Source organism: Piliocolobus tephrosceles, chromosome 1 (genome assembly GCF_002776525.5).
Source record: "Piliocolobus tephrosceles isolate RC106 chromosome 1, ASM277652v3, whole genome shotgun sequence".
NCBI classification, from domain to species: domain Eukaryota; kingdom Metazoa; phylum Chordata; class Mammalia; order Primates; family Cercopithecidae; genus Piliocolobus; species Piliocolobus tephrosceles.
This window is the reverse complement of record NC_045434.1, coordinates 109,539,877-109,564,848: the sequence shown is the minus strand read 5'-3', so window position 1 is coordinate 109,564,848 and position 24,972 is coordinate 109,539,877. Positions and strand designations below refer to the sequence as shown.

Below are 24,972 nucleotides of genomic sequence, written 5' to 3'. Positions count from 1 at the left end.
ATGGTTGTGAAGATCTGTGCAATCAATTTGGAGATTAAATTCAAAAGAAACAGTCTAGGCTTATATGCAGTTAGGCAGCCTTTGAGAGAAGATGGGACTCAGTATACTTTGGTTGTTACTATTGTTTTTTAAAAAATTGAAGGATAAAACATTCCGAGATTCCTATCATTTCATCAGTGAAAAGCATATATTTATGCGTTTAAAAATATATATGCACAATCTCCTGCAGTAATTTTATTTAGATAGCATTTTGAGTTCCTGATTAACAGGATATCCTTGCTTTTAGACTTTGTATTTCTGGAGGTATTACCTTAAAACTCTTCACTGTAAGGTGAAATTCTTCTGCATGTGGTTTTTGTAGCATTTGTGATTGCCGCAGGACTTTAAAAACAGCAGTCGTGTGAGCAGAGGTGATGAGAAGTGAAATATAGACTTCTTGTTTGTTAAGCAGCTTCTAAGTAAAATATAGAAGCAAAAAAATGGGAAATTGGGTGTATGATCTTTAGAAAAACATTACTTCTAGTATTCCTGTTTTCTTCTTCACCCCTGAATTTTCCTAATTAAAAAAAGAGAGTTTGCAGATGTCATTTTTAGTCATTCTAGTACCTGACTAGAGCTCTACTCATATTTTCCACTTGACTGAATAATATAAAGCAAGTTAGCCGGAGATTGATATTAATGGTATTTCTTTTTGACTAATAAGTACACTCACATGAACTGTGAATTGTTTGCTCGCTATCTTCAATGGGGAAAAGAAGCAACCACCAATTTAAAAAAATACAGGCTTGTGTTTGCATATTTTAAAACAGTGAGTTGTCATACCTTTCTTAATGTTTCTTTTAGTTTCTAAATATTGCCTAAATTCAGAAATAAAGTCCTTATTATTTTTACTCAAATCTCTTCCCTTTAAAAGTATTTGAAAATATTTTTAAATGAATAAGCAAATGTAACTCATAGTGCTCATCATAGTGTTGGGGATTGTGTGCGTGTGACTTTTTTTTTTTTTTGCTATGCGAATCTGCAAAAGCCCAGATCTGGTCAACTGAATGAAATTTCATTTACTAAAGGGGCTTCAGATATTCAAAACGATGATTTAACGTCTACAGACTATGAGTCTCTTCTGAATAGGTTTGAGGATACTTCTGCCTGTTTGTCCAGCAGAAATCTGAACTATAGTCATTCTCTCCCCATCACTCCTACTCCTTAAACTATAGCTGAGAGAATAGCATAGTCCTTAGTTTGGGCCATTCTGGCATTGTCACTATGATGGACTGTTGTCTTACATTTTTAGAAATGTGCTTGCATCTTGACAGAAAAAATAAATTACTAAATTAAGTAGCTAGCAGTTTATGGTATACTGTTATAGTTCATTTAATTTTTATATAAGGTGACATACGAAGTGTCTGAAATGTGAATAGAGTATTATAGCCTTCTATCCCAAAGGATTAAAATAAAAGAAAATGAAGCCTACTGGTTGAATAAAATATATGTATATTTTTCTTTATCAGAAGATTTTTTTCATACTCCTTTTGAATCAGCAATTTTGAATGCTAACTATAAATTCTTGACTAAGAAATCAGTTATTCCCTACTGTAATAATAAACAGTTTGGTTACTCATCCAACATGTATTTATTGAGTGATTATTGAGTGCTTGATACTCTTCTAGGAACCAGAGATTTAGCAGTGAATAAGATGTGCTTTCATGGCAATTGTTATACCACTGAAGGGTTGATGATCGTAGAGAAACACAGTAGAAAAACAAGTAAATAAGATAATTTCAGAGGTCCTAAATGCCATGAAGAAACTGTAGCAAGATGAAATGATAGAGAATGATGAAAGGGTTTTAAATTGAGTGTTGTGGAAAAGCTCACTGAGATGGTGAAATTTAATGTGGCACCGAATTACAAAATGCCAGACACGTAGCGGTATATAAGAAGAATGAACCAGGCAGAGGGCCCAGTTGGTGCAAAGGCCCTAAAGTGGGAAGCAGGTCATCGTGTTTGAGGAAGAACAAGAAGACCCTTGTCATCACAAGACTAGGAAAAGCCTGGTAGATGAGGTTTATAGTGAACAACTCACCAGATATTATTTCTCTTTATGGGTAAATATATGCAACTTGTGAATTTGAAGATGGTGTTACTAATAATACTCATTTAAATCTGTAGTGTAACCAGTAGTTTTTCTAGACATACAGAATCACTGATTTATGGTCCATAAATTATGTTTTTCCCAGGGATCTGCAGAGATAGGAAGGAATTATGATTAGTATTACAAAAGGCCAAATGAAAATTGTGCATTTACTCTAAATAGATTTATACAGGTAAAATATTATGTATCTTTTCTTTGACCAATGATTGTATTGACTCAAATCATTATCATACATTGTAGCGATTTGCAGATTGTTAAGGAAATAAAATATTGTACTTATCCCTTCAAGATCCTAGCATTGGGTTTTGTTAGTTTTTAAGTCTTTGGCAAGTTGAGAATTTTTACTTGTGTAATTTTGATTAACTTTTACTTATGTGATTAATAAGATGTCAATGCAGTTGGTAGACAAAAATCTTTAAAGACACGAAATCCATGAAAGAGAATAGAGTTTTTTGTAGAAAGGTTGGGAGCCATTGATTAATGTCCTATCTGTAATGAACCTACAGGGAGAAGGGAATCATGTTTTTGAGTGTAGACCCCTTATATCCTATTTAATTTGCACAGTAAATCTATAAAGTAGATACTGTTATTGTTCAGTTTTTTACAGCCAATGAAACTCAAAGCAATTATATAATTTGTGAAAATTTACACAGCTCCAATTATAGAGGATCATGTGGATGGTAAACTTCCAGAAGAAGGAACTTTTGCAATACAAAGCAGAAAATAGGTGATCAATACATACTTGTATCTTGCTTAAATGTAAACATGAATGAATGAGTAAATGACAGGAGACTGCCTCTACCCCTATACTGTTTTCAGTGAGTCATACCATTTTTCTCCTAAATGAGTCTAGAAAATTTCTTCAAAAATAAAGTGACTTCACCTGTCTTTTTTTTCATAAATCATATGGTAAAAATCCTGAGGAGAGAAATAAAGACCAAACACTTATAAAGTATAATTTTCTCTTAGGCTTTGTTAACTGAGTAATTTGTAGAATTTTCAGCTTTTAAAAAAAGTCTGGTTTGCACCATAGTGTTCATAATCAGTAACCTCTTTTGGTTCTGTTTGTATCTTAATTTTTTTTTTTGGTAACCATTTAAGAATTTAGTATTCTGAAATGAAGTGATGGAATTACAGTAGTCCAGATGTTTGTGTAGCCAGCATTAGTTGTCTACCTAATATCTATCAGTCTGTGGGGAGTGGGGCAGGGTTGCTGGCATGTGTTTGTTTCTGTCTTCTATTAGAATATCAAAGTGTGTGATTTGTTGCTTAGAAATATGAACTGATAATTCTTGGTCATTTAATGGTTAGTAGGATTAATGAGGGCTTTTTTTTTTTTTTTTTTTTTTTTTAAACTAATGTCTATACCCAGGCAGAATAGGAGTATGAAATCTCTCAACCCTGTGTTTATAAAGTTTCTAATCCTTCAGATTAATTAATATCTTAATAAGTTTTAAGTTTAGTATTCTTTTAAATGAATATTTAAAATTAGGAATGGATACCTAAAGGATGAAAGTAAATGTAGGTAATTGAGAAATTGAAAGAAATCTGAGTAAGTTTGAGAAAGGAACATAATTATGATACAGAATTTACCATAGGGGAGTAACACACAGAAGTTGACGTGCTAGACTGTGGAAAAGGAATTTATTTTCTCAAAAAAGAGAAATGAAATTGATGGAATGAGAGCTAGGAGGAGGTAAATTATGGTTGAAGGAATAGAATACTTTGGATTAGATATTGGAGCCTACGGCCAGGCACGGTGGCTCATGCCTGTAATCCCAGTACTTTGGGAGGCCGAGGAGGGTGGATCACCTGAGGTTGGGAGTTTGAGATCACCCTGACCAACATGGAGAAACCCCGTCTCCCCTAAAAAAAAAATACGAAAAAACTAGCTGGGCGTGGTGGCACTTGCCTATAATCCCAGCTACTTGGGAGGGTGAGGCAGGATAATCCCTTGAACCGGGGAGACAGAGGTTGTGGTGAGCCAAGATGGCACCATTGCACTCCAGCCTGGGCAACAAGAGCGAAACTTCATCTCAAAAAAAAAAAAAAAAAAAAGATACTGCAGCCTACATGGACCTTCAGAGAGTATATGATTACTCTGTCACCATTTGTGGCAGTGTAATTACTACTTCGTGAGGTATGGTGTCTTGTTGGTTTGAGTTGCAAGGACAATAAACCTAGATCAAATGAAGAGGGTTGTTGTGAAGAAGGAACATATTTTAAAATTTGTTTCTAGTTGTCTGAGACTTGTTACGACAGGTCTATGAAAGATAACTTTATATGATATTTTGCTTCTTGGTATCCGCAAAGTGTTGGTTTTTAATTTTCCCTGGTGGATTTCTGTATGACAGATTTTAGACTGCACTACTATTGCATCTTGCTGTTCTCCATTCTAATCTTACAATTGATTTAGTAATGACATACATCACCCCCAGCATGAAGTTTTTATGCTTCAGAAAATTGTTTGGCATGCAAAGTGCAAGTATCAGTTTGCTCTGTAGATGTGTATCTGTAAAAACTGGTGTGATTATTTAAGGATATCAGATTAACTTAAGAAAAACCATTTGGGAGGGAGAATATTATAATCAGGCAAACCTTTATTTGCATGTTTAGATTTTCATATATTAGGTTATTTTGATAGTGTTTCTTTTACATTCAAATGATAAGAAGCCTGGGAGTTTAGTATCTCGAAATTGGTCTAATAGCATGTAATCTTTTAAAAAAGTTTCTGTGTCGGCTGGGCGCGGTGGCTCAAGCCTGTAATCCCAGCACTTTGGGAGGCTGAGGCGGGCGGATCACGAGCTCAGGAGATCGAGACCATCCTGGCTAACACGGTGAAACTCCGTCTCTACTAAAAAATACGAAAAACTAGCCGGGCGAGGTGGCGGGCGCCTGTAGTCCCAGCTACTCGGGAGGCTGAGGCAGGAGAATGGCGTAAACCCGGGAGGTGGAGCTTGCAGTGAGCTAAGATCTGACCACTGCACTCCAGCCTGGGCGACAGAGCGAGACTCCATCTCAAAAAAAAAAAAGAAGTTTCTGTGTCTTTTTAAATACTTAGTTTCACACCTAGGACAAACCTCAGTTGTAAAACATCCCTTTGAATTTTAAATTACTGTTTAATAACTTCTGACTAGTATTTCACTAAGTGTTACAACTTTTACATTGGAATATGATAGCATTATAATTCAAGAACCAACCAAAATCTGCAGTAGAAACCATGGGTTGGAGGGTTTTAGTTGATATACTCATCCTGTTATTCCCATTATGCTTCAGACTTGGACTGCTGTCACAACAGAACATGCTTGAGATTGTGTCACCACTCAGTGCCATCTGCTTACATGTGTACATAAGCTATAGTAGGCCTTAGATACTGGATATAAAGAATCATTGTTTTGTGGTTTTCTTAACTGACTCTGCTTAAGTTCTAGTGTTCTAGGCTGAGCCTGTGGTCAGTTTTGATCTTTTGCGTTTATAACAACACTCCCATAACCACGCATTCAGTGTCCTCTGTGTGTTGGCATACCAAAGATGGACATGTGAAGTTTTTAATAGTGCAAAGAAAATGGCTATTTAATCAGTACAATTTAAAGGTGATTTTTAAAAACATTCAAATATTTGAGAGAGTGCCGTTTATATGAAGGACCAACTATCTCTTCCCACCCTGGTTAATTTTCACAATATAATAAACTATTTTTTAGTTATATAGGCCAAAATGTTTTATAGAAAATCAGTCATAAAATTGCATTTGTCTGTGCTATTTTTAAAAAGTTCTCTATTGTTACATTGGTAAATGCAGAATACCAGTGTTTACATAGTATGATTTTAGTACTTATTTTTAAAATATATATCTATTCATGTGTAGAACATAGGCTAAAAGGAAACACCAAAAGACCTAGATTGTTATCTCTGATGTGTGGGTTATAGATACTTTATATATTATATAATATATATTATTATAGGTTATATGATATTTTATTTCCCTTGTTAAGCCTTATGAACTTTACATTCTTTTTATTTATTTATTTTATTTTTTTGAGATGGAGTCTCCCTCTGTCGCCAGGCCGGAGTGCAGTGGTGCAATCTTGGCTCACTGCAACCCCCACCTCCTGGGTTTAAGCAATTCTCCTGCTTCAGCCTCCTGAGTAGCTGGGATTACAGGCACGCACCACCACGTCCAGCTAATTTTTGTATTTTTAGTAGAGATGGGGTTTCACCATGTTGGCCAGGATGGTCTCAGTCTGCTGACTTCGTGATCCACCCGCCTCGGCCTCCCAAAGTGCTGGGATTACAGGCGTGAGCCACCGCGCCTGGCCTGTTCGTATATTTTATAATCAAACTAAGAGTTCTAAAATGAATTTATTATAGAGTATGAAATTAAACTTAATGAAGGTTTTAAAGATAAAGATTCTTAGGTGATAAAATGAGTTAAAGGTTTTACAAATAAATAGAATTTCTGAAGTGGAATTTTATGTTATGGTAAACATTTTTCCTTTAAAACTAAAACAAACACAAAATTAAGTTTCTATTTTTTGGGCGTGGGGATGAGAGAAATAGGAAGGGTTTTGTACTGTTGTACCTTGCCTTGGAAACCTTTTGATTCTTCCAACTCAGATTTGCTTCAGTTACATCATATGCTATTTTATGGATAAGTGTTTAATTATAGGATTTAAACTTATTTATATAAATGGTATGCAAAGTCTTGCTTTTAATATTTGGTCATTTGTATTTGTGGTCAGCAGGCAAAACACTTGGCAAAAGTTTGCATGTAGTGCCTACCAGTTTTTCTCAGTTTTCTCATCTATCAGTGGAAAAAGAACAGTATCTGTATCTTAGACTTGTTTGAGGATTAAATAAGCATGCCTGAGGTACAAGAAGCACTTAAAATTATTGCTGCTGTTATTACCTCAAAGTTGGGATTGATGTTTCTTTGTTTCCTTTGTATTTTGTTTTGTTTCTGAAACAGTGTCTCACTCTGTCACCTAGGGTGGAGTTCAGTGGCTGCAATCTCTGCTCACTGCAACCTCTGCCTGCAGGGTTCAAGCAATTCTCGTGCCTCAACCTCCCAAGTAGCTGGGATTATAGGTGTGTGCCACCACACCCAGCTAATCTTTTTATTTTTAGCAGAGATGGAGTTTCACTATGTTGACCAGGAGGGTCTTGAACTCCTGACCTCTGACCTCAGGTGATCCCCCTACCTCAGCCTCCCAAAGTGTTGGAATTACAGGTGTGAGCCACTGTGCCTGGCCGGCATTGATGTTTCTATGAAACTGAGGTAAAAGATCCCTAGGGACTGGAACAATATATTATGCCGTGTATCCCGTTTTAGTCAACCCTGTGTATTCCCCATTAATTAAGTGGAACCATTAACCCCTCACTTAGGTAGTTTCATTGTTTATGTATACAATGAATCTTTGGCATTCATGACTTAATAGATTAGACCTAAGATATTTAGCATGAAAAATTTATAATCTGGTATAGGCAGAATTTTGAATTCAAGGCTGATGTGCTGAACAAGTCTGTTAACTAGAGAATTGAGTATAGCTGACAGTATCCCAGTTTTTATTACCCAACAGTAACATGACTTTTGTTCTGTACTTAATTTTCACCGTAGGATTAAAAACTGTTTCTTTGTGAATATGGTGCCCAGAGAAAGTCCGATTAAATGTAAATCTTTGAATTCATTAAAGGGAAGGAGTGAGTTTACTGGGAATTTCTAGATTTCCAGGCTCTTACATTATTTCTATTACTTCAGTACGTAATTTGTTAAATCTCTCAGGCCAAATTAAAATATATTTCCTGTCTAGATTTCATATTTCCATGGAGTGGTGTGATGATGTAAGTGTGCTTCATTTAATAAAAGCTGCTCTGGTATACCTTGTAACCCCGCTTGCAGAAATACTGATTTTATGGGTCTGGGATAGGGCTAGGGTGCTATATTTTACTCCTGTGGGTGATCCCCAGATGATTCTGATGAGATACTTTTTCAGTTTATTTATCTCTGTATTTTCATTTTATTATTTTTAAAAAATGCTTTGTGTTGTATTTTTAAAGCCATAGGAATAAAGAAGCACATTTTATATTTAATAATGAAAATTAATGATATGTCTTAGCTTTCCATGGTTATGTTTTGTTTTACCTTTTCAATTAGTTAAATGTGTGTAGATTACTTAAGTCAAACTCAAGTAATACGAAGTTCATTGTAGAAAAAAAAGTACCAATTAGAGATTATTTCTCAGCCTTTTTAGATAGTTTTCTAATTGTCACCCTCATGAAATTTTAATGCCACAGATATAACTGTATATTTGTTTATGTATTGTATGTGTATCTGTGTTTTATGCACTAAAAGAATAAGAATTTTTTTTTTTTTTGCCCCTCAAGAGCCAATTTTTACCCCATTGGTGGTGATACTGCCCCTGTTGAGAATGCATGCAAGAAGCCAAAACAAAAAATCACGTTTAATTTTACCTTACAACTTGTTAATATTTTGGCATACATCTTTCTCTGTGATGTTCAATGTATATATGCCTTTTCTTTGATGAAAGTGAAATCAGATACATATTTCATGCACCCTTTTTTCTTAATATTTTGTGAATTTTCATGATAAATGAATATCTTTTAACAGTATTATCTCTAATGGATAGATACTATAGATGTATAATAGTATGTGAATTTACCATCATTTTTTAAAATGATTTTTCAGTAGTTTTCAATATTTTATTGTAAAAGTTCTTCTATGAATATCATTATAGTTGAATTTTTCCATGCATCCTTAATTATTTCTGCAGGATAAATTCCAAAAAGTAGAATTACTTCATTCTGTACATTTTAATATTTTTTGGTGTGTATGACTTAGAAAGTGAAAGTCCCTTTCCCCAAGGACAGCCACCATTAAAACGAATCTTTGTCTAGCCTTTTCCTGTATATATCCTAACATAAATAGCTATATATATTATTTATATAAAAACTATATATAAATAATTTTATATAGCTATATCTGTCTTTTAAAAAAGAAAAATAGATTGTTCCTTAACTATAGCAAGTTGCTTTTTTGCCTAACGCATTTTGCCTGAGAGATTTTGGTCATCTCATATCACTATGTATAATTCTACCTCATTCTTGTAAGCTGTATGATACATAATAATTTGTCCATCTTCTATGGAAGGTTCTTTTCTTTCCCATTTTGTTTTGTTTTTGTGTATGTCTTTGTTTTTAGCATAAATTCCCATTTGTAATGGAATTCTGGGTCATTTAAGAATTGAAAGTATATGTGCAGGTCTTTTTTTGTGTGTTTATTTTTCTTTCTTTCTTTTCTTTCTTTTTTCTGTTTTTGTTTTTGAGACATGATCTTATTCCTACCCCTAGGCTGTGATGCTGTGGCAGGATCGTGGCTCGTTGTACTCAGGTGATTCCCCCACCTCAGCCTCCTGAGTAGCTGGGACTACAGATGCATGCCAACGTGTCTGGCTAACTTTTTGTATTTTTTGTAGAGACAGTGTTTTGCTACGTTGCCCAGAATGTTCTTGAACTCTTGGGCTCAAGCCATTCACCCACCTTTGCCCCACAAAGTTCTGGGATTATAGGCATGAGCCACCGTACCCTGTGTTTTCTATTTTTTTCTTTCCTTTATTTGCCTACTCTGGTATTGGACCAGATTTTAATTACTTTTATATCAGGAAATATAACATGTTCTAATAAGTAGGCAGATAAGTCACAGTTGAATTTTGGCTAAGTGTTTTGGTTTTTATCTTTTTTTTTTTTTTTTTTTTTAAGACAAGTATATGTATTTTAAATAGTCTAGAATAATACAGATTTTTGAGGACTTTTAGGGCCTGGCAGTAATTCAGAACTCTAAAAGCACATCAGAGTTGCATAGTGAACAAACAAGCTATTGAACTGTGAGCTTTCTGGGAATATTTGGAACCATAACATTTCTGTCAAATATGCCTTTTAATCTTTGGTTTATTGATTGAAGTATTTTAGACTTACACTCTTTCTGCTATCAAGCTTTTATTCTTTTTAAAGGAGATAATACTCTCTATCTTTTTTACATTTCTGGTAATGTATTTAGGTACGTCATACTGTGTTGTTTCTGCTTATTTCTGTAGTTCTCTACTTATGTGTTACCTTCAGAGTTATACATACATTTTCCTGAGGTTTAGTCTAATATAGCTCAGAATATCAGAATAGATGTTATAGTAGGTAACACTTTTGTGAATTAGAGTCTGAATTTTTAAGAATCTAGTGTTTTTGCTGGATTTATGTAGGTTTCTTTATGAGAAAATAGTAAACATTGCATAAGAATTACACTTTGCTTTTTAAAGTAGAAATATGTTTCCTTTCTAAAACTAATTTTTTTCTGAGACTATTTTTTCTTTAAATGTAGCCACTCACAGCATTGTTAAAAATTTTAAATGTTGATTCTGATACTATTAGTAACTAATGTGAGCCTTTTTTTTTTTTTTCGTTAGGACATACTGTCAGGTGAGATTCTCAAATGGTTTTAGTGTTCTGGAAGAGTTAGTTTACCTTTGTAATGAAAAATCTCTCCTGAGAGTACTACACTCACCACTAGGATGAAAACTAATCAAATAAATATAATAAATGGTAGTCAGTACCCAGGCATTTCAGACAGCACTGTTTTCTGACACTAGCCTTGCTTGGAGTTGAGTTGTCACCACAGCTAGGTTAAGCTTATTGAAGAGGTTTACCTTGCGTTGGATTGTGGGTCTGCATCTGTCAAAGTGAAAAGCCAACTTCTTCCCTTCATGGTAGTGGTATGCTTTTTGCATGGTGTGTTTATGAAAATTAAATCACAACAGTGATTTTGTGTGTCGATTTGCATACCATTTAGGTTAGAGATTGTATTCTTTGGTGCAAAATTTAACCTAAATGCTTTGTGTATGTACATGAAACTGAGTCCTTTATCTCAGAATCACAGCTGCAAACAAATGACAACCCATGCTTGAGCATTAACTCATTATCACTTAGACCTTTGGCCAAGCCTGTGATTGCTTAGATAAAGCCTTACCTACCACCATTGCCTACTTCTTTGTTTTTTGAAGACTGAAACCATAGTAAAACTTCAAATTCATTTAACTGAATAGTCCATGTAAGGGATGTTTAATTTATTTTTAGGACGATATTTGATTTTAACTAAATATTATGTGAGATTATTATAAGCGATTACAAAAACTAGAATATCTGATATTTTGTGTTTTATAAAACTTAAAATGTTTTCATTTTATTATTTCTCATTATTTAAAACATTTTTTCCTCAATATTGTGATAAATTAGTATAAGACTGTAATTAATAATAGCCATCTGATAGCAAGGATTCTTTAATAGATTTGTTAGAGTATACATCTTCACAGTACATAAAAGTGGAGAGATTTTTATGTTTCGTGTAGTGACTAAAAGCAAGCTGTTTTTCAGAAAAGTATCAAGTAATTTTTACTAGCCCTTTTTTATAATTATTTTTCTATTCAAAGTAATAATAAAGTAATCCTTGAGCATCCTTTAAGTCACATGGTTTTTTAATAATTCACTATTTTTGACCAGGCATGGTGGCTCATGCCTGTAATCCCAGCACTTTGGGAGGCCAAGGTGGGAGGATAGGTTGAGCCCGTGAGTTTGAGACCACCCTGAGCAACATAGTGAGACCCTGTCTCTACAAAAATTAAAACAAAAAATTAGCAGGGTGTGGTGGCACATACCTGTAATCCCAGATACTCAGAAGTCTGAGTTGGGAGGATTGCTTGAGCATGGGAGATTGAGGCTGCAGTGAGCCATGATTGTGCCACTACACTCCAACCTGGGTGACAGTGAGACCCTGTCTCAGAAAAAACAAAAAACGCCACTATTTTTGTTCAGTAATATATTTTAAAAGGAATACAGGTAATGCCCTGAAAAGTACAGATCAAGAAGGCAAATGAGACAAAAATAATGGTTTTCAGTTTGCTGTGTATCCTTACAGAAGTTTCCTGTAAAAAACATGCATATGTGCATATATGCGTATATAGAAATAATTAGTTTTCTTTTTATAATTCCTTTTGTTTTTAAGTCTTCAGGTGTAGCAATGAGACATGAAGACTAGTTCTATATTAGCATGCTAGTAAATAAAAATTCCACTCTTCAGAGGTAAGTTTTGTCAAGTTTCTCTCATCTTCCTGCTTGCTCCTCCCTTCACTCTTATTATATTCTTACAACTCCTCTCCTTGAGAGGAGAGAAGTGTATAGTGTGGTGGGTTGCAATGCTGGCTTGGCTGTACATTAGATTTAACTGAGAGCTTTGAGAAATACCACATTCTGGATCCACCTTCCTGATTCTTAATTAATTGGTCATAATGATGCAGGGGATGTGGGAGGAGAACATTCTTTATCTTAGCCTGCGTATAGAAGCTTGCCTCAGCTTTGGAGTTCAAATATGGTCTGTGGGAAAGCAATGGTTGAATCCAAGTGGCCGTCTTCCTCAGTTTCTCTGCCTTCTAGAAGGAAGGTGTGTGTGTGTGTGTGTGTGCGTGCGCGCGCACGTGCATGCGCATAGGTCTTAGTAATCCTTTAAATTCTCTAAGAAATGTATCACTACAGATTTCTAATTTATTCTAGTATTGGTTTATCCATAGTGTTTGTATACTTTAATTCTAAAGAAAAACAATATTTGCACAGTACAGGTTAGATAGACAAGATGACTGGTAAGGCAATATAGTATTGTAGTTAACCACACTGATGCTAGAGCCACAGTGCCTGAGTTATAATCCTGGCTCCATAATTTATGTATGTTGAACTTGGACAAGTTAGTTTTAGCCTTTTTGCCTCATCTATAAAATGGGGACAGTAGACTGGGAGTGATGGCTCATGCCTGTAATCCCAGCACTTTGGGAGGCCAAGGCGGGCGGATCACCTGAGGTTAGGAGTTCGAGACCAGGCTAACCAACATGAGGAAACCCCGTCTCTACTAAAAATACAAAAATTAGCCGGGTGTGGTGGCACATGCCTGTAATTCCAGCTACTTGGGAGGTTGAGGCAAGAGAATCACTTGAACTTGGGAGGTGGAGGTTGCGGTGAGCCGAGATTAAGCCATTGCACTCCAGCCTGGGCAGTAAGAGCAAAACTCCGTCTTAAACAAACAAACAAAAAGGGACAATAATCCCCACCCCATGGAAATATGAGGATTAAAAATACTAAATGTAAAGTGCTCAAAACAGCATTTTATGCATGGTAAATGTACAATAAATAACAGTTAATTCATTTATTCCTTTTCTTGTATTCTGTTTTCTAACATTTCTTACCCTTTTCTTGCTCATTCCTCCTGAAGTTAATGCTTCCTCTGATAAACTAGGGTAGGTGTTAACTTTTTTTTTTTTTTTTGGGACAAAGTCTCGCTCTGTCACCCAGGCTGGAGTGTGGTGGTGTGATCTTGGCTCACTCCCAGGTTCAAGCGATTCTCCTGCCTCAGCCTCCCGAGTAGCTGGGACTGCAGGCGTGTACCACCACACCTGGCTAATTTTTGTTATTATTGGTAGAGATGGGGTTTCACCACGTTGATCAGGCTGGTCTCAAACTCCTGGACTTGTGATCCGCCCTCCTCGGTCTCCCAAAGTGCTGGGATTATAGGCATGAGCCACTGTGCCCGGCCAGCTAACTTTTTTTGTAAGGGGCCAGATAGTAAGTACTTTAGGATTTTGGGGCCATATGGTCCCTGTTGCAAATATTCAACTCTGCTGTTATAGGGTAAAAGCAGCCATTTATATAAGCAAATGAGAGTGATTGTGTCTCCTTTATTTATGGACACTGAAAGTGAATTTCATGTAATTTTCACGTTATAAAATATTTTTCTTCTTCTTCTTTTTTTTTTATAACAACATGCAACAATATAAAAACAGTCATTGATTCACAAGCCACACAAAAAAAGACAGTGGCCCAGATTTGGCCTGTGACTCATAGTGTGCTGGTCCCTGAAGTAGGGTAAACGAACCTGCACATTCTGGTAACTTTTAGGCATCTTCTCTTTCTTGGGCATGCCTTCATTTTTTAATTTCTCTGTACTTTGGGAGAATCTAGAAGGTAATTTTTTGGCATCAAGTTTAAAACTTTAAAATTCTACTCACAGCTTTGAGCTTAAGCTGTTTATTAGCACTATTTGAAACAGTGAAACTTTGTGAACTCTCTCCTCCTCAAACAATGACATATATAACTGTATTTAGGGTTCTTTGGTTGCAAGCAAAAGAACCATCATGGTTCATTGGAGATTTTATTCTTTGGTGCAAAATTTAACTTAAATGCCTTGTGGGCGTACATAAAACTGAGTCCTTTATTTCAGAGTCACAGCAGCAAGCAAATGACAACCTGTGTGTATCGTCAGCAGTAGCATGTAGTAGGTGTTCTCTCAGTCAGAGAACTGGGCAGATACCTACAGAACCTGTAAGACGATGCACCCATTTACACACCATATACACACACGCATACATTATGTAAATCAAGAGATTTATTTCAAGGAGTTGGCTTATGTGATTGTGGGGACTAGAAAGTCCAAAATCTGTATGGCAGACCAACACATTGCAGATTCTCTAGGTGAAGCTGATAATGCAGTCTTGCAGTAGAATTTCTTCTTCAGCGAAACCTGAGTTTTGCTCTTAAGGCTTTTCAACTGATTGGATGAGGCCTACTCACATTATTAAGGATAATCTCCTTAAAGTCAGCTGATTGTGGATGTTAACCACATTTAGATAATACCTTCATGGCAACACTTCCATCCATTTGAATAACTGGGTACTATAGTCTAGCCAAGTTGACATGTCCAACTAACCGTTACACAGTTCAATATGTGTTTGTCCAATAAAAGGATGAACAAATGGCTAAAATGATTAATTTAAGCAGAAAAATGTTTATTTGGAGGATGTTGAATAACAGAATTTAAGTAAAAAGTGAGCACTTAGGCCTCAAGAAGTCCTGAAAAGAACCAGAGCAGTTTCCGGGGTAGGGACCTAGGTAGTAGTAAGGAACAATGTCTTCAGTGTGCCACAGTCATAAAGAATCAGCTCTAGCCATTTTCCTTCCTCACATCACTCTAAGATTCAGCTTCTTGGGAAACTCAGCCTGATTGGTGTAGGCTGAGTTTAGGTCACATGTCTCCCTTGCCCAGTGAAAGGTGGGGACACCTTGATTGACATTCTCACCACAACTGCATTCAGGAAGATAAGGATTGTTTCCCAATAAAGTGTCACAATGCTGTTAGCAAAAAAAGGAGGAATACTAGACATGCACAAATAGCAGATGTCCACTTCACCAACTCTTGATATCTCACATAGATGATCAGCTGATAAAACTAACATGGATGAGAACCAGATTATGTAGAGCATTACAAGGCCTGATAATAAGCTTGGGCCTTGTCCTCTAGAATAATGGAACTTTTTTTTTTTTTGAGAGGGGAGTCATAGATCTCTTTGAAATTTTGAAATTTTGGGGCCACATATTGTGCCCTCTTCTCTCCTAGAAGATTATACCTATGCTTTAAAAAAGATTTGTTTTTGTTTTGTATAACATTTCAAGAGTTTGTTTTACCTCTTGAAGTACATCCATAGTTGGTAGAAAGAGGAGCTAGTATCTTAATCTGAAAAACAATAAAAATATTATATCTCTCTCAGCTTCTGATATTTGCACTGCTAATTCTCCTTAATCTCTTTGATTTCTCTTGGAGGAATTTGGTTAAAAGATGATGAGGGTCTTATTAACACAGTGTGGAAATAGGGATAAAAAAGAATTTACAATTGAAAGAATTATTTAGGAAACAAAATGCAGAACTAGCTCGACTGTTGATTGTGTATGGGGAGTAGAGTCAAGTATGGCTTATAGGGTTTTAGCTTATAGGAATTACAGGGGAAATATATAGGGCAGGTAGAAAGGTTGACCTTAATCGTGAGAAGGGATAGCCTCATCCTATGGGACTTTAGGAAAAAAGATGATAGTAACTGGACTTAAGTTTATCAAGAAGGGAGGGAATGAGAGAGAGGAAGTGGAGTAGAGATGGTAAAAGGATTGATGTGCAGTACTGAGGGTCGAGGTGAGATTTCACACCAGGAATTTGAAGTAGTGACATCAGTTATATACTAATATTTTCTCCAGCAATGAAGAGAAAGTTTAAGATTCACTAACAGTTGATGTGTACTGGCTGATTTGGGGGTGAAACAACAGGAATACGTGGAATAGAGGAATCTGAGCAAAGACTAACTCAAAGATGGTGGTGTATAACTTACAGAGCTCCTATTCTGTGTTGGGTGCATAAATAAGCTTTATAGATACCATTTCATTTACTCAGATAATCCTGCGAGCCTGGCACTGGTATTCCCGTGATGAAACTGAGGCACAGAGAGGTTAAGACACTTGCCTAGGATTACAGAGCTAGTAAGTGGCAGAACTGGGCTTTAAACCCAGGAAGCTAGGTTCCAAAGTCTATGTTCTTAACTACTAAGCTACACTGTTGATCACTCTTGGAGTCATGGGTTAGGAGAAAAGGAAGGGAAACAATGAGCTGGGAGAAGATGAAGGGCTCAGGACTCAAAGTTGATGCTTCAGTGAGGTGGAAAACCTGTGCTGTGGGATTTTCCTCAGATTATACACACATGCACACTTGTTTATATCAGGTTAGGTGCTGAAAAAAAAAGGTGATTAATTTAGATATTTACCAAGAAATCTTTCAGGAGCATTTTTTATGAGTCATATTTGCACTGCACAATTCTTTTTGCTTCATTTTTATATAGTTTAAGGCAGTAAGGAATTCTTGTACAAGTAAACATCTTTTCCTTTTGTACCGCTCACCACTGCGAATTTGATAGAACCCTTAGTAAATGACCAGGTTGTTTTCTACACGTTTTTTTCTCTCCCACAACATAACATGGGTTTGGCAAGCTTTAAAAAATGTTAGTGTGTTTGTATCCACTAGTATACCTCTGCCCATTTAATAGGATATCCCTGCCAGTTAGAGCTAGTGATGTTTTGTTCTAATTTGGAGAGAGAACGTGTGTCTGTCTTTAAATTCTCTGTCAGTTTTCCTTTTTGTAAAGAAAAAACTTGATGCCCAAATTATAAATAAATTTGAGCAAATGCAGACTAAGGGAATAAAAAATCAATGCATCCATTGGAGTAGAACACCTTCTCTTTTTCTTCTCCTTTTTTTTTTTAGACGGAGTCTCGCTCTATCCCCCAGACTGGAGTGCAGTGGTGCGATCTCGGCTCACTGCAAGCTCCCCTACCCTGCAAGCTTCCGTATACTGTAAGCTCCACCTCCTGGGTTTCACGCATTTCTCCTGCCTCAGCCTCCTGAGTAGCTGCCACCACACCCGGCTAATTTTTGTATTTTTAGTAGAGATGGGATTTTACCATGTTAGCCAGGGTGGTCTCCATCTCCCGACCTTGTGATCCACCCGCCTCGGCCTCCCGAAGTGTTGGGATTACAGGCGTGAGCCACCGCGCATGACCGAGTGGAACACCTTCTCAACATAGAACTGGTTGATTAATTTTTTCTTAATGCTTGGCTTTTTCCAGTATTTTGTTACCCAAGATAACATTAGTCGAACTAGCACTTTGAGAAAAGGAGTTAAAATTTTTTTTTCTTGTTAAATTTGGGTAACTGGTCATATTTTCCTTTGTCTCTCACTGTCTCATACCCTTAGATCAGGGGTCTCCAACCCCTGGGCCACAGACTAGTGAGTAATGGTCTATGGCCTGTTAGGAACCAGGCTGCACAGCGGGAGGTAAGCAGCGTTGAGTATTGCTGCCCGAGCCCCGCCTCTTGTCAGGTCACTAGTGGCATTAGATTCTCATGGGAGTGCGAACCCTATTGTGAATTGCACATGCACATAATCTAGGTTGCATGCTTCTTATGAGAATCTAATACCTGCTGATCTGTTGCTGTCTCCCATCACCCCCAGATGGGACTGTCTAGTTGCAGGAAAAAAAGCTCAGGGTTCCCACTGATTCTACATTATGGTGAGCTGTATAATTATTTCATTTTGTGTTACAATGTAATAGTAATAGAAATAAAGTGCACAATAAATATAATGCGTTTGGATCATCCTGACTCCATCTCCCACACCTGGTCCAGTCTGTGGAAAAATTGCCTTCCATGAAACTGGTTCCTGGTGCCAAAAAGGTTGGGGATCGCTGCCTTAAATTATGTAGATAAACATAATAGATATTTGTGGTTATATCAGGGACTCTTACAACATTTTTTCTGTATTAATCTAGATATTTAGATGAAGCTCAACATGCCTTACAGATTGATATGGCTAATGTTTCAATTGTTTGCTTCTTGCCGCTGTGAAGTTTGTTAGAATTACAGCTCTAGATCTTTTTTTTTTTTTTCCTTCTTTTAAAATAAGAGGTGAGGTCTCCTCTGTTGCCCAGACTGATCTCAAACTCCTAACCCCTTCCCACCTTAGCCTCTCAAAGTGCTAGGAGTACTGACATGAGCCAGTGTGCCTGGCCAGGGATCTAGATCTAGTACATGTTAAGATCATAGCTTTTAGAACATTTAGTCATAGGTATTTAATTGTAGTTTCTTCCTTTGAACCCCGAACTTCAAGGCGTTTAGTAATACTTTTAAGGTCTGTGTTCAGGTGGTTTTTGGTTTGACTATAAATACCTTTTCCTGTTTAACATTTTTTAGTTCAAATCTAGGTCACAACCTGTCTGTACTCTTGTAGAAAATTTTATTTTTTTAATTATTTATTTATGTATTTATTTATTTATTTTTCAAAGTCTTGTTCTGTCACCCAGGCTGGAGTGCAGTGGCACAATCTTGATTCACTGGATCCTCTGTCTCCCAGGTTCAAACAATGCGTGTATGTGTGTGTATATTTTTTGACATCCAGTGACCTTTGAACTTTTTATTGGCCTCCTGCTCCCCAAAGGGTTACCCTGCTTCTACTGGCTTAATGTCTCAGAACTTTGGTGTCATTGGTCTCAGATACCACTTTGCCATCTACTATCCGGTGGGTGGTGGTCTTTTGGATGGTTTGCATGGAGTTGCTGCTGTCCAGGGCATCACCAAGATTGAAGTCCTTGCCATCTTCCAGCAGGTGGCGGTAGGTGGCGGTCTCAGCCTCTGGTTTGACCTTGATATTTCAGCAGGGCCTTGTACTCCTGGGCCTGGCGTTGCCCCTCTGCCCAGGTCTGTGCCAGCTCTGACTCCAGTTGCAGCAGGATCCCATTGAGCTGCTCCATCTGCAGGGAATAGAGGTCCTTCACCTCCCTCAGGCTGTTCTACAAGCTGGCCTTCAGATTTCTCATTGAGTCCAGATTGATCTTTAAGGACTGAGCTGTATGTCTCAGCTCTGTGAATGTCATCTTAGCAACTCCAACCTCAGCAGACTGCGTGGTGACCACTGTGGTGCCCTCCTCAGTCTGCTGAGACCAGGACTTGTCTAGCTCCTGTCAGTTCTTCCGAGCCAGCTTATCGTATTGGGCCCGGATGTCTGCTGTGATCTTGATGTCCTGAGATTTGGGGGCATCTGCCTCCATAGTCAACCCAGAGCTGGCAATTTGGGCTTGTAGGCCTTTTACTTCCACTTTGTGGTTCTTCTTCATGAAGAACAGCTCCTCGTTGAGAGCCTCAATCTCCGGCTCCAGCTGCAGCCAAGTGACATTGGTGTCATCAGTGACCTTGTGAAGTCCATGGATGTCACTCTTCACAGACTGGCACGTGGCCAGCTCTGTCTCATACTTGACTCTAAAGTCATCAGTAGCAAGACAGGTATTGTCAGTCTGCAGAACGATGCGGGCATTGTCCACAGTATTTTTGTTTTTTCTTTTTTTTTTTGAGATGGAGTCTTGCTGTCCCCAGGCTGGTCTGCAGTGGCATGATCTCGGCTCACTGCAAACTCTGCCTCCCGGGTTCATGCCATTCTCCTGCCTCAGCCTCCCGAGTAGCTGGGACTACAGGTGCCTGCCACCACACCTGGCTAATTTTTTCTATTTTCAGTAGAGATGGGATTTCACCGTGTTAGCCAGGATGGTCTCGATCTCCTGACCTCGTGATCTACCTGCCTCGGCCTCCCAGAGTATTGAAGAAGATCTGAGCCCTCAGGTCCCTGATGGTCTTGAAGTAATGGCCCCAGTGTCTGAGCTGGGGTCCCTTCTTCTCCAGGTGCTCCTGGATTTTGCTCTCCAGCTTCCAGTTCTCGGTTTCCAGGCTCCTCACTCTGTCCAGGTAGGACGCCAGGCTATCATCCAGACATTTCATTTTCTCCTCATTCTGGATGCCTCCCATTCCTGCCAGACCCCTGGCCATCCCCGCAGCCAGACCCCAAGCTGCCCCAGAAGTTGGTGGAGCAGGACACGGAGATCTGGGAACCAGAGCCCCCAGTGCCTGGATAGACGCTGGCTGGGCGGCATGGCTGGGTGCCTTGACAGTGCTCAGGGACCAGTAGTTGGTGGATAAAGTGAAGCGAGTGGTGAAGCTCATGCTGTCTAGGGAGGAGAATGAGAGGATAGGACTCAGGCTTTGCTGACGACCAGAATATTAGATATCATTGCTTAATATCCCTGTCTTCTTTTGCTGTTGATAATCAAAACTTTATTACTGATTCCGACTTGATTTTTGAGGTTTGGTTCCCATAGAATTTTTAGCAGACAGATTAGTATTTAAAGGAATATTTAATACATTATTTCTTTTAGCTAGAATAAGCTAAAGGTGCAAAAGAATGAATGTTGTCTTAGGTTTCTAAGACCTGGAAAACCGGTCTGAATGCTTTTATGCACTAGGTTAACCTTTATGCCATTCAGAAAGTGAGACCAGTTTGGGCTGATTTTCATTCCTCTGTTAGGCTTAAAAAAGAATCACCACACTGTTCATTGATGTCATTATGACTATTAGGAGAAGTGTTTGTTATAACTGTGAAGAGCGAGAGAACTCTTGTTTATACTTATTTTAATAGTGAAAACTTGGTTTTGGTTTACATTTCTTCTAACAATATATATGGGTAATATTTGTAGAGCGGTAGAGTGCTTTTTGTTTTAAATATGCTTTTACCAAGTTTGTCTCATTTGATCTTCACAATTCTGTGAAAAAGGTAGGACAGATAGTGTCACTCCTACTTTTAAAGATAAGAAGTTTGGGCTTCAAAGAATTCAGTGACTTGCCCTGAGATAAATAGCTAGTTACATCTGCTATCTTTTACATTAGTTTTCATTCTCCTATATCAAAGAGTTTCTATGCAGAAAGACTTCTATATGATTTACTTATAATTTCTAAAATGTAAAATTCAAATTGTTGAAATTTCTGACTTTTCTACATTTACCAGAAAAGTATGCCATTTTAAAAAATAGACAATTAAAAAAATATGGAATGCTTCATGAATTTGTGTGTCATTCTTATGCAGGGGCCGTGTTAATCTTCCCTATATCGTTCCAATTTCAGTACATGTGCTGCCAAAGCAAGCATGACTTAATTTTTTTTAGAGCAGTTTTAGGTTTACAATAAAATTGAGCAGATTTCTCATCTATCTTCTGCCCACACACATGCGTAGTCTCCTTAGTTATCAACAAATCCCCTACCAAATTGGTACATATGTTACAGCTGATGAATGTACATTGACGTGTACTTAATCATGCAGAGTCCATAGTTTACCTTAGAGTTCACTTTTGGTGTTGTATATTCTCTGGGTTTAGACAAATGTAAAATGATGTGTGTCCACCTTATAGTTTCATACAGATAAAAGTTTTGCTGCCCTAAAAGTCTTCCGTGTTCCTATCTTTTTTGTTTGCTTGTTTTGGCTATATATAAAGAGGAACAGATAGCAAGTTCTTCCACATGGTATTACTGTAATTTTAATCTTATTTGTAGTTGTGGGATTTAGAAATACTTAATTCAGAAGTATGTCTAAGTTAATAGATTATAATTTTGACTCTAAGAGCATTATGAAAGAGTCTTTCTCTGATTCTTTTTGTTTTTGTTTGTTTGTTTGAGACAGAGTTTTTGCTCTTATTGCCAAGGTTGGAATGCAATGGCATGATCTCGGCTCACTGCAACCTCTGCCTCCCGGGTTCAAGCAATTTTCCTGCCTCAGCCTCCCAAGTAGCTGGGATTACAGGCATGCACCACCATGCCCGGCTAATTTTGCATTTTTAGTAGAGACAGGATTGCACCATGTTGGCCAGGCTGGTCTCGAACTCTGACCTTAGGTGATCTGCCCGCCTTGGCCTCCCAAAGTGCTGGGATTACAGGCGTGAGCCACTGCGCCCAGCCTTTTCTGTGGTTCTTAACAAAATTCTTTCAAGTTGACCAGTTTCAAAAAAGAAAAATTACTTTGTACTTTTAATAATCACTTAAAAACTAGTACCCTTTATATTGCATAATGCTTGTGGGGAGATACTAATATGTATATTTTTTTTAAGACAGAGTCTTGCTCTGTTGCCCAGACGGTAGTTCAGTGGCACGATCTTGGCTCGCTGCCATCTCTGTCTCCCAGGTTCAAGCAATTCTGGTACCTTAGCCTCCTGAGTAGCTGGGATTACGGGCATGTGCCACCATGCCCAGCTGATTTTTTCTATCTTTAGTAGAGATAAGGTTTTGCCATGTTGGCCAGGCTGGTCTGGAACTCCTGACCTCAAGTGATCTGCCTGCCTCAGCCTCCCAAAGTGCTGGGATTATAGGCATGCACCACCAGGCCCAGCTAAGTTTTTGTATTTTTAGTAGAGACAGGGTTTCACCATGTTGGCCAGGATGGTCTCGATCTCTTGACATTGTGATCCACCTACCTTGGCCTCCCAAAGTGCTGGGATTATAGGCGTGAGCGACCATGCCTGGCCTCAAGTATATATATTTTTTAATTGACTTTTTTTTTGTGCAAAAAGTTTAGTTCAAGTATTTTTATTTTTATTTTTTGAGATGGAGTCTCGCTCTGTCACCCAGGCTGAAGTGTAGTGCCGCGATCTTGGCTCACTGCAACCTCTGCCTCCCAGGTTCAAATGATTCTTCTGCCTAGCCTCCCGAGTAGCTGGAACTACAGGTGTGTACCACCACACCCGGCTAATATTTGTATTTTTAGTAGAGACCAGGTTTCGTCATATTGGCCAGCCTGGTCTCGAACTCCTGATCTTGGGTGATCCATCTGCCTCAGCCTCCCAAAGTGCTGGGATTACAGGCATGACCTAGTTCAAGTATTTTTAGAACCTCTGTTCTTGTATTCGTAGACCCTGTGCAAATCTGTATGTGGAAATACAAAATAATCCTTACCTTACTTTCAGCAAAGTTGACGGTGATAGCAAAGGCAAGGCTAATTATGAAACAGAGGAGAGGTCACCAAACTTTGGTCCAAGACCTGTTTTATATGGCCCTCAAGCTAAGAATGGCTTTTACTTTTTAAAGAGTTTTTTTTAAAAAAATAAGAAAGAATAATATGTGACATAGGCCATATGTGGCTCACAAAGCATAAAATATTTACTGTCTAGCTCTTCATAGATAAAGTTTGCTGACTGTGAATTAGAAGACTATATATCATATAAAATAAAATGTAAACAGAGACCTTAGGAAAATGCAAATCAAAACCATAATGAGATACTATTTCATACACACTAGGATGGCTGTAATTTAGGGGAAAAAAGGACAATAACAAGTGTTGGCCAGGATGTAGAGAGATTGGAACTTTCATACATTGCTGATGAGAATGTAAAATGGTACAGCCACTGTGGAAAACAGTTTGGCAGTTCCTGAGAAAGTTAAACATATGCTAAAGAGATGCAATGAAAAATAAAAAAATTAATATAAATAAAAGAAAAACAGAGAGTTATCTTACGACCTAGCAGTTTTGCTGCTAGATATATACCCAAGAGAATTGGAAACGTACGTGTACACTAGAATTCGTACAAGACTGTTCATTACAATAAACAAAAAGTGGAAAGAACCCAAATTTCCATCAACTGATGAATAAACAAAATGTCATATAGTCATACAATAGAATATCATTCAGCTATAAAAAGGAATGAAATACTGACACACGCTTCAATATCAATGAACCTTGGAAACATGCTAAGCACAAAAGCCAGACACAAAAGGCCACATGTTGTATGATTCCATCTGTGTGAAATGTATAGAAAAAGCAATCTTTAGAGATAGTAGGTAGATTAGTGGTTGCCAGAGGCTGTAGGGAGGGCAAATGGGGAATAACTGTTCATGGATGTGTTTTTTTTTGGGCGGGGCGGGGGGGGGTGATGGGAATTAGATAGTGATGGTGGTTATAACAGCCTTGTGAATATAATTTTTAAAACCACTGAATTGTGTACTTTAAAATGGTGGGTCAGGTGTGGTGGCTCACGCCTGTAATCCCAGCACTTTGGGAGGCTGAGGCAGGCAGCTCACCTGTGGTCAGGAGTTCGCGATCAGCCTGACCAACATGGAGAAACCCCAGCTCTACTAAAAATACAAAAAATTAGCTGAGCGTGGTGGCGCATGCCTGTAATCCCAGCTACTCAGGAGGCTGAGGCAGGAGAATCGGTTGAACCTGGAAGGCGGAGGTTGCAGTGAGCTGAGATCGTGCCATTGCACTCCAACCTAGGCAAAAAGAGAAAAACTCAGTCAAAAAAAAAAAAAAAAAAAAAAAAAGGTGGATTTTACAGTATGTGAATTATATCTCAACAAAAGAAAATGTAACCAGAGATTAAGTAGTGTAAAAAAGATAATGAGAGGTCAGAGAGAGAAAAGAAGACTGTGGGCATGAATTAATGGATATGACTCTGAGGTTGGGGCTTGAAATGCACCTCAAAAGGCATAGAGGATTTGGATCGATAAAGGAAGTGGTTAAGGCATTACTTAGGAAGGGGTATAA

General features: G+C 37.8%; 1 protein-coding gene, 1 non-coding gene and 1 pseudogene across 4 annotated transcripts in view; 1 reads left to right on the top strand and 2 right to left on the bottom strand.

The window, feature by feature from the left end:
• RAP1A (RAP1A, member of RAS oncogene family) overlaps positions 1 to 24,972 on the top strand; it is a 103,337-nt gene that overhangs the window by 1,242 nt on the left and 77,123 nt on the right. The window lies entirely within an intron of this gene.
• LOC111555999 lies at positions 19,081 to 20,612 on the bottom strand (annotated as a pseudogene).
• LOC111556072 lies at positions 21,484 to 21,586 on the bottom strand. Its single transcript, XR_002735712.1, has one exon. It is a non-coding gene; the product is annotated as a U6 spliceosomal RNA (small nuclear RNA).